Below are 11,369 nucleotides of genomic sequence, written 5' to 3' on the forward strand. Positions count from 1 at the left end.
GAACATCAGTTGCCATGGTAACCAATATAACCATATTATGTGGATTTTTGAAAAAATAGACTTTTAAAATTTAAAATTTAGGAAAAAGCATCATGAGTTTCAAGATTTTTGAAATATGTATCAAACTTACGCAATTCTAAAACTCTAAAGTCACCAGAATAAAATGTTTTAGCATTCATCAAAATAATACCATCTCCCGCAACTTTGCGCAAGGGATAGCATCAGTTTTTTTGACGGTTCAGATGTTCTTCTAACCACATATGCTGTCAAAGATTGTACTTCAAGCCGGGTATTTTTTTTCCCAAATTATACTTGTGATTATTAATCCAATTCATTTGTGTACATTTCCTGTCTGTAATGGTTCCGTTTGTACACCTTCTGTACTTGTAAAGCACTTTCTCTATGTGTTACACTCATTTATAACATTCATATCAAGTGCAAAAATATATTGTTTCAATTGGTTTATTTACAAGCCTAGCATGTGGGCTTTCTAATGCTGTCAATTAGCAAATGAAACAGCATATTTGTATACTTGATATGGATGTCATTAAAGATTGTGGCACAAACAGAAAGGGATTTACTTTGATGTTATGGGTTGTATAAATAACGTTCACCATTGTTTAATCAACAGAGGGCGTCAATAGTTCGACTGAACAAAGATAGGAGCGTCCACAGTATTACGTATTAGGGCTACAAGCTCCGAAGCAGACGACTATCTCCTCTTGCATGGAAACTTACCTACTATTTGGAATATGAAAGATTATCGATTGTTACCATTCTATCTTGTTGTTTTCATTCAATGTCATGAAGGTAAGATAAACCTCTTATATGTGTTGTATCAAAATCAAGGGCATATTTTTATAGAAGAGGTACAGTGAAACATAATATGATCCGGTTTTATATCAACGCAACTGTAAAGTTGTATTCTAACTTTAGGTGTGGTCTAATATTCTATTTCATCGACAAGAATATACGAATGTGTGCTTTAGTAATTCATATATTCATGCAAAGCAGTTCTAACTAAAACTCTAGTTAGTTTCTCATTCTCAATACACACTACGAGAACAGTGAACTTGATCACGCCTGAGGGGACTCATAATTATATTGTCCACTAAGAAGTAGTGTAAATAATGTTCCTGGTGCGAGTAATTATCGAGTAATTCATAAATATAGTCAACCTCGTCTCTCTTTTGTTCTACAATACTTAAGTGTCATAATACCACACACACATATACTGTTATATATATATATATATATATATATATATATATATATATATATATATATATATATATATATATATATATATATATATATATATATATATATATAACTCGGTGAGTATCAATCTGCTAAGACAGTGCTCTATACCGCAGTGGCAGATGATGTATCCACAAAACTATATATATATATATATATATATATATATATATATATATATATATATATATATATATATATATATATTTGTGTGTGTGTGTGTGTGTGTGTGTGTGTGTTATTATTATTATTATTATTATTATTATTACTATATACTTATTATTTAATTATTACAAGTGGAGGGGTTTAAATAGTATATAATAATAAATCATTGTGTGAGAGACAATTTAGAGGAATGGTGCCTTTTGGTCCTATTGTCAATAAAATGCATCCGTTTGAGCATATATTAGCTTAGTCTGTAAGGTACGCCGTGACCGTGACGGGGCGTCCTCAACCATCGGCCAACCCCTAACTGTGTGAGAGGAGGCCGCCCCCCCCCCCCCCGATATTTGTCTGAACAGCTCGCATCACGACCGAGCAAGGTACAGACAAATACATTGTTCTGTAATGATTTATAAAGTTGCTGATGACATTCCCTGAAAACAATATTTGCAATGCGTCTCACAATATTTGTAATATTATTCCGAAACCACTGCTGTTTTCAAATCATCGTAGACTTTCACAACATACTGTTACAAATATTCCATGAAGTGTTTAGTAGTAGTATTTCTACTACATTGTATGCAGCAGTACATTGACAGGTACAAAATTTTGATAATACAGTGTTGCAAAGTTTACTAAAAAGATAATCGATTTTTTTTCCGACACCGACCCTGCAGGCGCTCTCAGCTGTGCGCGCGAGTGTTATACAATTTGAGCCAGGTTTTTGAGCTGTTGCTGAGCTTATTTTATTGTGGAGTCAAATGATGTATCCATTCGTGGCAAAACTTGGCCTCAGATTTCTGTTTGCTATGAAGACAGGTGTACTTGATATTTAAGGACCATTTACAGAAATAATAGTTACCAACGTTAGATTTGTTTACGGATTACATCACTGTACCCATCAATGTCGCTTATCAGATTTCACACTAAATGCTTCCCATCAGAAAATTTAACGGAAAGTAAGGGAATTTATGATCGTAACATATTCAGTCATAAAATTATCAGGTTTCTGGCTATTTCCATGACTTGTTTAGAATGATTGCAGTTCATTAATATTTGGAAGCAACAGCATAAAGTTAGTGCTAAATATTACGTGATCACAATCAATCCCAGTCAACCAGATGCACATGTGGTATGTTTGTGCCTCTTGTATGGTGTACGGACGGACTAGCCTGTCTGTCAGTGTCACATTTTGCTTCTTATCGTCAAGATGTTGTAAGAATTTGAAAATATTCTGTGTCTGATCAACAGAATTTCTCTTCCACTAAAGTTTAGACAACATTTAGTTGTACTCTCATGTAAACGTTGGTGATCATGCTTGAGATGTCACACTGACCTCGTTTCCTTCGACGTCCTTATGAAAATAAGTCAAGGGTTAAATTCACCTAGAACACTTTCGCTCGTGATAACATTGCTAGTCTTGTTTTGCCGCGTAATCATCAAATATTTTCTAGATATCTTTTTTTACACTATGGGCTTTTTAGTTTTGTCTGATAACCAGCCACCTTGAAAACCATGTACTCACTTTATTTGATTTTCTCTTGGTTGGGTTCATTACCATCCACAGAGTGACACAAAGCATTTTCGTTGTCTTTCAAATAACTTCCCGTCCCGTGCGTGTACTGAAGACTCATTCACTGTACATGTGGCATGGTGTATCGTCTATGACTATTTTTGTCTTGTAAAATAAAATTTGAACATGCTGAAGAGAACTATGGTTAGGCATGTCTTATTTTTGTTTTATTTATTCATTATTGTGTTTTGACGTATTGACTGTACTGTGTTGTGTTGTGTCCATATATGTTATATGAACCTGCGTTTGCCATGATGCAGTAATTTTCCAGTACAGTGGCAACACTGAATTGCAACATCAGTACAGCGTTGTGTCTTTTTATGTTGATTTTGACAATGATACATGTTATGTATCAAAATAAAAGCAATCAACTCTCGGTAGTCTGCTTGGCAATCAGACAATCGGACTACGCATTATTGTTCAAAAAAAATTATCATGAAGCTGACTTGCCTTCTTTATATCAGTTCAAACACAATTTCCGATTTCACTTTGATCATGAGCCACAAGCGGGGAACTCCTAAATTAGTCAGGGAACCAGTTACATTTACTGCTGGCCTTCAAAACGTTCGTTGCATCGGTAAAGTTTATTATTGTGATGACCATTGGCAAGTGTGTATATTTTTTTAGAGTGTTGTGTTTCTTGGTTCATTGTGCACGATTGAAATAGAAATGCACATAAAATCGTAATTGCTAATTCGGGTTGGAGTAGGAAACGTGGTAAAGGCACGGTACTAACCAGTCTAACGCAATGTACTCCTACTAAGGCACATGTTGAAGCCTGTATTACATGTAAACAGACGTGTAGTTCTAAACTTTTCATATACTATACTATACTATACTATACTATACTTGTTATACTGTAATGTACGATGAAGCAAACTGAATCTTTACAACAACAACAACAACAACAACAACAACAACAACAATAACGACGTTACAAAGAGATACAGAACAACAGGTTTTAGGTCAAATACATGTATCGGCCATGGATATACATGTATGTTATACAATTCCCTAGAAAGTATACGTAAATAACCGTTCCCCATGTCATCTCAGTTTCACGTTTGCTGGCGATATAGACATGTTAAAGTTCAGTGGATTCAGTGTACTTTATTAGGCAACCGTTTATCAAAGGTAACCAGTGCTTATTATTCATAGAAATACAAATCAATAAAATTGATGTCATAAAAATCTCACACCTGTCACCAACACAATGGGCTGGTAACATGCGTCGATCAGCAGACACTCCGAAAAAACACTGCATAACATTCGCCTATGAAATGTCGGAAAAAGATATTTGCAATGCCCCTTGCTGTTTTAAGTTATCGATGATTTTAGCAACTTTAATGTAAATTACACGTATTTACGGGAGGACTTTAGAGGAATATCACTTATGGCTGTTGTGTATACGTAGGACGTGTAAAGGTTGACGTTTACACCCACAACTAATTGTTCAACATTTCCCATTCAAGCTTCAAGTCGTAACAATTGGGAGCTTGGTACTTGCCATGTATAAAAGTATAACAATATTATCTTATTTATGACTAAATTGGCACTAGCACTGCGGCCCAGTGAAGATCTCAATTGTCCAATATTCCCCAAAGCATTTAGGCACTAATATTTGATTGACAGCTACGGTAGCGGTAGCGATGACTCAGATTTTCACAAAACCCCTTTGGTCTCTATTTACGACTTTTCAGACAGATTGGTGTGCATTTGAAAAAGTTGAACATGAAATGAGTGAAGTTTAGTTGTGATAAAATAACGTTGCAAAGTTTAGTGAAAAGAATATCGATTTCAAGTTTTTCTGATATGAGCGCAGTAGAAATGTACTGACTGAGTGTCCGTGGAACACATATCGCTGACCTGTTGATAGCATTATTTGCTGACGGGTATTAAACTAAAGTATACGGAATAAGTCGAAACTCTTGATTTTATTTGCTGCACAGCTTTCATGAAATTAAAGACTGACTTTTGTGAAAGCAAATGCTAGGTCAGTCTGTATGTATTACGTGTAATTTACTTACAGAATAACGAAGTTAGAGGTCTGTATTTAGGTAGGTGTACATGGTAAAATGTGCCAGTTTACAAATTACGATGGTTTTCTTAATGAGTTTTAACAACATAGTCAGCGATAGCACATCATTTTCCAGAAAAGAATTTAAAAAATGACAAATCTAAAACCAAGAGATTTTTTACAAAACCCCTTTGGTCTCTATTTATGAATTTTCAGACCGATTGGTGCGCATTTGAAAAAGTTGAACATGAGCAAAGTTCAATTTTTATAAAAGAACTCGACCATTGTTTTTTGTATGGGAAATCTAGCATTATAGTATTTGGAAGTAAATGTCAAATTCGCACTCCTACAATCGCTTGATTTAATTTTTTTTTATCTTTGCATTACTTGCAATAGAATTTTCAGATTTTAAGTCGTTTGAATGTCTTCTAAAATCATATGGTTTTGATTTGATGCGATGTCATTGTGCTGGCATGCCATAAAGTTGGCTTGACCTGTGTCATAACTTCTGCTACTGTAAAACATTGTAAAGCATATTATTTCATTTATTATAAATTGTTCTTTCATGATGAATAGCTGATAACATGTAATAATATATTAATCTGAATGCAAAAACGTACCTGAAATTATGAAATGTACGGCATACATGTGTAGAGCACGTGATATAGGTCATTCCAGGCATGATGATATTGTTACACTGTGTAACATTGTATCACATTTACAAGGTGTTTACGCGTGCATACCAAAACAATGCAAATAAAAGGTCACAACCTTGATGGTGACTCAACTGTGAAATCATGGATAATTTATCAATATTCCCTTAAAAATGGAAGGTATGGAAGGCTACTCATCCTCAACTAACGGCACTGTGTTTAATAATAACGCAACTAACGGTTTCCTTGAACGCAACTTTGGATGGATATATTGGTGTCAATGTTGGGTCAAACTGGACCTTTTACTCAAAGACTTACATAATCGAATGTTACATCGCTTATCCATCACGATCATTTTATACCCCCAAATATACTAAAAATAGGAAAAACGTGATTTACACTGCCAAGAAAGGAAAGTTGAACTTTGTTCATAGCAAAAGGTATGTAGAGCTGATGACTTCGTTAACGTACATGTTTGTAAATGTCAGCGCAACTGAAAAGGACAAGAATATGTCAAGATGGGGTTGTATTTTCAAGCTAATAATTTGTATTAAATCGTAATTTCACACAGTATATCTTTATTTTTGTGTTATGCTGTCATTATTGCTAACGGTTGCAGGCTTTTACATGTAATATTTAACAGAAAACTAGCGAAGGCCTGTAATTTTCTTCACATTCCCACACACCAGTTTGTTTATGTATGTACATGTAGCACCCTCCTTGCGCGTGACATGTTGTAAATTATGTAGTCTGGCCTGGCCCTTCGAAATTTGGGATCTTAATTAGACCTTGTAATTGCCACAGATCTTCTGACATATTTGTTAAGCTTTTACAACCACTCAGTTTGTGACTCGTTTCATATTTTATTTGGACTTAGAGTAACAAAATATTTGGTATTTTAATAGTAAACCCATTCGATTGTAGGTGTATGTCAGATGTATTTTTTTGCTAAAACATGGCATTTGTAATGTAAGCGTATTTTGTTTCCATGGAAGCCACTCTCCAATTTTAGATAATCCGTCTTACAATGAATAGCACTAGTAAGGAATTGTTTTGTAAAAAAATTTTGTTCATCGAATTTTACATAAATTTTGCCAAATAATGCGTAATATGGTGATTTGGGTTACCATGGCAACAGATGTTCCTAAAATGATAACTATTTTTGAACTCAGCATAACAAACTACTGAAGATAGGGTGGTCAATATGCAAATAAACTATGTTATAATTAAATTTATCATGTTATTTTCCAGATATGTAGGTGTTTAACCAACACAACATTTTTTACTCTACTCTATATTTCCATGGAAACAGCTGTCCTATTTTAGGCAATTTGTGTTACTATAGATAGCCCCATGTCATATATGCCAAAAACAAGGAAATGTTTTCATTAATTTTCATTTCTTTCTGTTTTTTGTCAAATTTTGGAAAAATCATCCACATATTTTTTTAATGGTGATTTTGGTTACCATGGCAACGGATGTTAATAAAATGACCCCTTATTGAACTCAGCATGAAAAACTACCCCGGGTAGGGTGGTTAATATTCAAATAAACTCGATTATTACAAAAGTTATCATTATTATATAATATTTAATTATTATAGATAGTGTGTCGCATTGACAGTGACGTCTGCAGTTCTCCATGAGTCATCTGCTGGCTTGTTGATCAATCTCAGCACAAAGGTGTATGTACCTACCTTCACGATCACATTCTTCTCGTGGAAAAAACATCCATTTTGTATTGACACTCTAAGTATATGGGTTTTTTTCAACGGAACATTCGAACTAAACAAAAAATAATGTTACCAATATAACAAGGCAAAATTCTTGCCGTAGTGAATCTGAAAAACCCACTAGATGCCCACCCGCCAAATGATCGCCCATGGGAAACTTTATGGATGGGCTTGTTTTCGGAAAATTCCGGTATGTGTGTGTGTGTGTGTGTGTGTGTGTGTGTGTGAGCAATAAATACTCCAGCAGGACGCTACGCATGAAATTTTGGTACAAATTGCGAATGTCGGATACATAGTATGACAGTGTCATATGGTCGTTCCTGACTCTTTTACCACTCGTAAAACTATTATATTAATCTTTTTCTATTGTTGACCTCTAATCCATACAGAATGACACATTAACTTGATCAATATACTGCAACTGTTTGTTTTTATTTTCTATTTATTTTCAATGATGCATGGCCCCGTTGAAATTTGTTAATAACAATTTGTAAAATTGTGTACAAAGTTTGTATATCAAACTGTATTACAATGCATATGGTGCAGAGTACACACGATTTGAAAACCACAGTCGGGTTGAAAACTCTTGTTAACAAACAATTAACCATGTTTGTTTTTATCACTTCTTTACCGTACAGTAAACTCAGCATGTGTGATTGATGTGTTTTCACCAAACCCGGATGTAGTCGTCGTAGAAGACAATGAAGGAGTCCTGACCTGTGAATATCAAATTAATAATGATTGTACTCTATACTTCGTACAGTGGAATAAATGGATCAAAGGAAGTCGTGATAGCATAGTGCAATATGTATTCTCAAGTGGAGATGAATACTGGACGTCTCCCTATGATGATCGATTAGAATTGAATGGTATCAACTTAGTAATACCAATCACTGAAGCTAATGACAATGGAACTTATGAATGTACTGTATATACACATGAAAGTGAGGATGATAATGTTGATATTAATCTTACCGTTCTGGGTAGGTAACATTGTATTGTTTTATTGTTTTAAGTCAGCTGTCAGCCACATGTAAGTGGGGCGTAAGGGTTCAGTTGATTCTTCATTGTCGGCCATCATCCATCACGTTTTTCCTATTTTTAGTATATTTGGGGGTATAATTTTGGTCAAAAACGATGTTTTCTATTTCTTCTCTAACCCGGTGGTTGGATTGCTCTAGAAGTTTGGTGTGCATTTGCACTGGACATTTTATTATGATTTGTTCATGCCAAGTTGACATCAGTCTATTTTAACAGACCTTTGGGGTTTTTGATATTTGGTGTTCATGTGTCTTATGTGAAGTCTATCTAAATTTGCTCATCTAAAGTTGAAAGTAAACATTTCTAACTCTCGTAACTATAGGTTGTGGTATGATGTTGACTGTCTCTGTATTAAATTATATTGACATGTTCGATACCCCCCCCCCCCCCCCTTCCTTATGCTAATGGAAGGAACTGGTTAAGTCGTGTTGAACAAGCATTACAGAAGCATTGGTTTTGGGGCTCATATCATATTTACCAATTTTTCATTGAAATCATAATTTACTGTAGAACTTGGAGACTCCATTCAAGTGTTTACCCCATATTATCAGATGTGAGCTATCTGTGGAGACCTTGATCTTTGACCTTGATCTTCTAGGCTTACTATCAAAATCCAGTCATTTCCTGCCTATCACAGACACAATGAAGTGTTTACATATTTTCAATTATTATAAATCATGTTTACAAGTAATATTGAACAAAAGAAGAAGACACACGCATTATATTTGGTGCTCAAGTAATTTTTTTTCTTTTATTCAATATTACTCGTAAACATGGTTTAAAGAAATTGGCAATCTGTAAACACTTCATTGTGAATTTGGTTTGATTTGACAATTGACACTGTAGATCAAGGTCAAAGTCAGAGATAAATGTCTTCAAAGATAGCTACCCCCTTCTCCCTCACCAGGCCAGAGAAATTGACCTGTCCCTAACTCATGTGTACACATTTAGATCTCTGGTCTACTTTCCAAACCAACACACTTTACGAAAGTTGACATTATAAGGCTAGTCAAACTATGACAAAATAGTATGTGTGATATTGGCGAATTTAAACAAGATTTAAAAGTGAGTGTGAATTGCATTAATATTTGATGAACGTGAATTGATATTTGGAGACACTGGCGAATGGTGAATGAAAGCATGTACTTCCTGGTGAATGGTGATCTAAGAGAGGTTTAACCCCCCCCCCCCCCCCTTCCTAATCAATGTGTGTATGTTTTTTGTCCAGCTGTTCTGGTGACACGTCAATCTGGCTATCTGAAATACACAGAAGGTATTTCTGTACAGTTATGATATACCGGTAAGCCCCAATAAAAACAGTTGTTTGGTTCCGGTTACCCGACCCCACCTACATGTAGTTTTTCACGCCGACCTTAAACTTTTGTTTAGGTATTCGAGAAAAATAATAATAAAATCGCGAAAATCGTGTGAAGTCTCGCAAGAAATTGTCAAAGTTGGGCATAGTGTAGTCAAAATATGGAATTTACTAAAGTTATGAATATGTCGTCAGTGACACTAACTTAAGTCATTTTAGAGACTTGGCATTCCATTGAGATGAAGGTTGTGATTTTTAATTTTAGATTCTTAAATTTACTGTACTAGTGACCATTTGATGAACACTATATGGTGATGACAGATAAGATGAGAGACCTTTTAGTTATGGCAGTGTCCTAATTTACATGTCAACAGCTAAACATCTGCTGTTTTTTGTGTATACCCAATCATCTATACAGACATCTATATAGACACCTACCTATAAATACTCTCTATACCAGTGTTACTATGCTTCTGCTAACATCATGGCCTTAGAGGTGAACCTGGTTGATACTACTTGTTACTGCTGGCTTGATGGCTACTGTTGCTCTCATCTGGACTGGTATTGCATTCAATGATAATCTGAAGTGTACATTCTTCAGATATAGCCTAGTTACTACAAATCATTCAGCAAATTATTCATTAAAACCATTCACTACAGTAACTAACTATATACACCATGTCCTTTGTTATGGTGGTCACATATAAAAATTATTGAATTTGGAGGGTGCATTCTTAAAGGGGCACAGGCTGAGTTTAGACGTGTTTTACCCCAAATGGTTAGTAATACAAACTACTTTACATACAACCATGGCTAAACTAATCAAGTATAGTGTTTACAACGTTTCATGTAGCCATGACGTGTCATTGTTTACCAACCATCTAACTCATGTGTTGCTCATGTAATTGTTGACATGTACCAACAATTATGTCATCAAATCTTTCATATATTATATCTAAATACTAGGATTGAGTTATACCAGTGTCAAGTAACGCATGAGTGTGCTTCAGTAAGTAGAATACAATATGTAACACTTTGTAGGTAACACAAATTGCGTCCACAAACCGTCTAAACTCAGCCTTTGCCTCTTTAAGAAATAACGTAATTACTAAAAAATCTGTTTACCAAATCTAATAGGTTCTTTTGATTAGCATATGGAAAATATGTAGCAAGTTTCATTGGAATCGATGCAGTAGTTTTTTTATATAGATATTGTTTCCACTGTGTGACAGATTCACACACGCACAGACACAGACCAAAGCATAATGTAATCTCCCCTTACGGGAGGTAAAAATGAGTCTCAATTTATATAAGCAATAGTAAAAAGCTTCTCACCATGCTCAGCCAGGAGTCTGATTTCAAAACCACCCAGTAAAAAGCTATATTATGTAATATGTCACACAGAGTAGTAGAGGCTGTCCAGCTATGCATAATACCATTGTGAATTATTTGTGTGTATGTTTACTCATGCACAGAGTCATATACTTACCATAAAAATATCCTTGTCAGTTTTCCAGGGGTATTGAGTTTTCATGCAAGTCACCCCTCCCACACACACACACACACACACATACACATACATACATACATACACATTTCACCATGCCTATAGCATA

This window comes from Glandiceps talaboti, chromosome 9 (genome assembly GCF_964340395.1).
Source record: "Glandiceps talaboti chromosome 9, keGlaTala1.1, whole genome shotgun sequence".
Lineage (NCBI taxonomy): Eukaryota > Metazoa > Hemichordata > Enteropneusta > Spengelidae > Glandiceps > Glandiceps talaboti.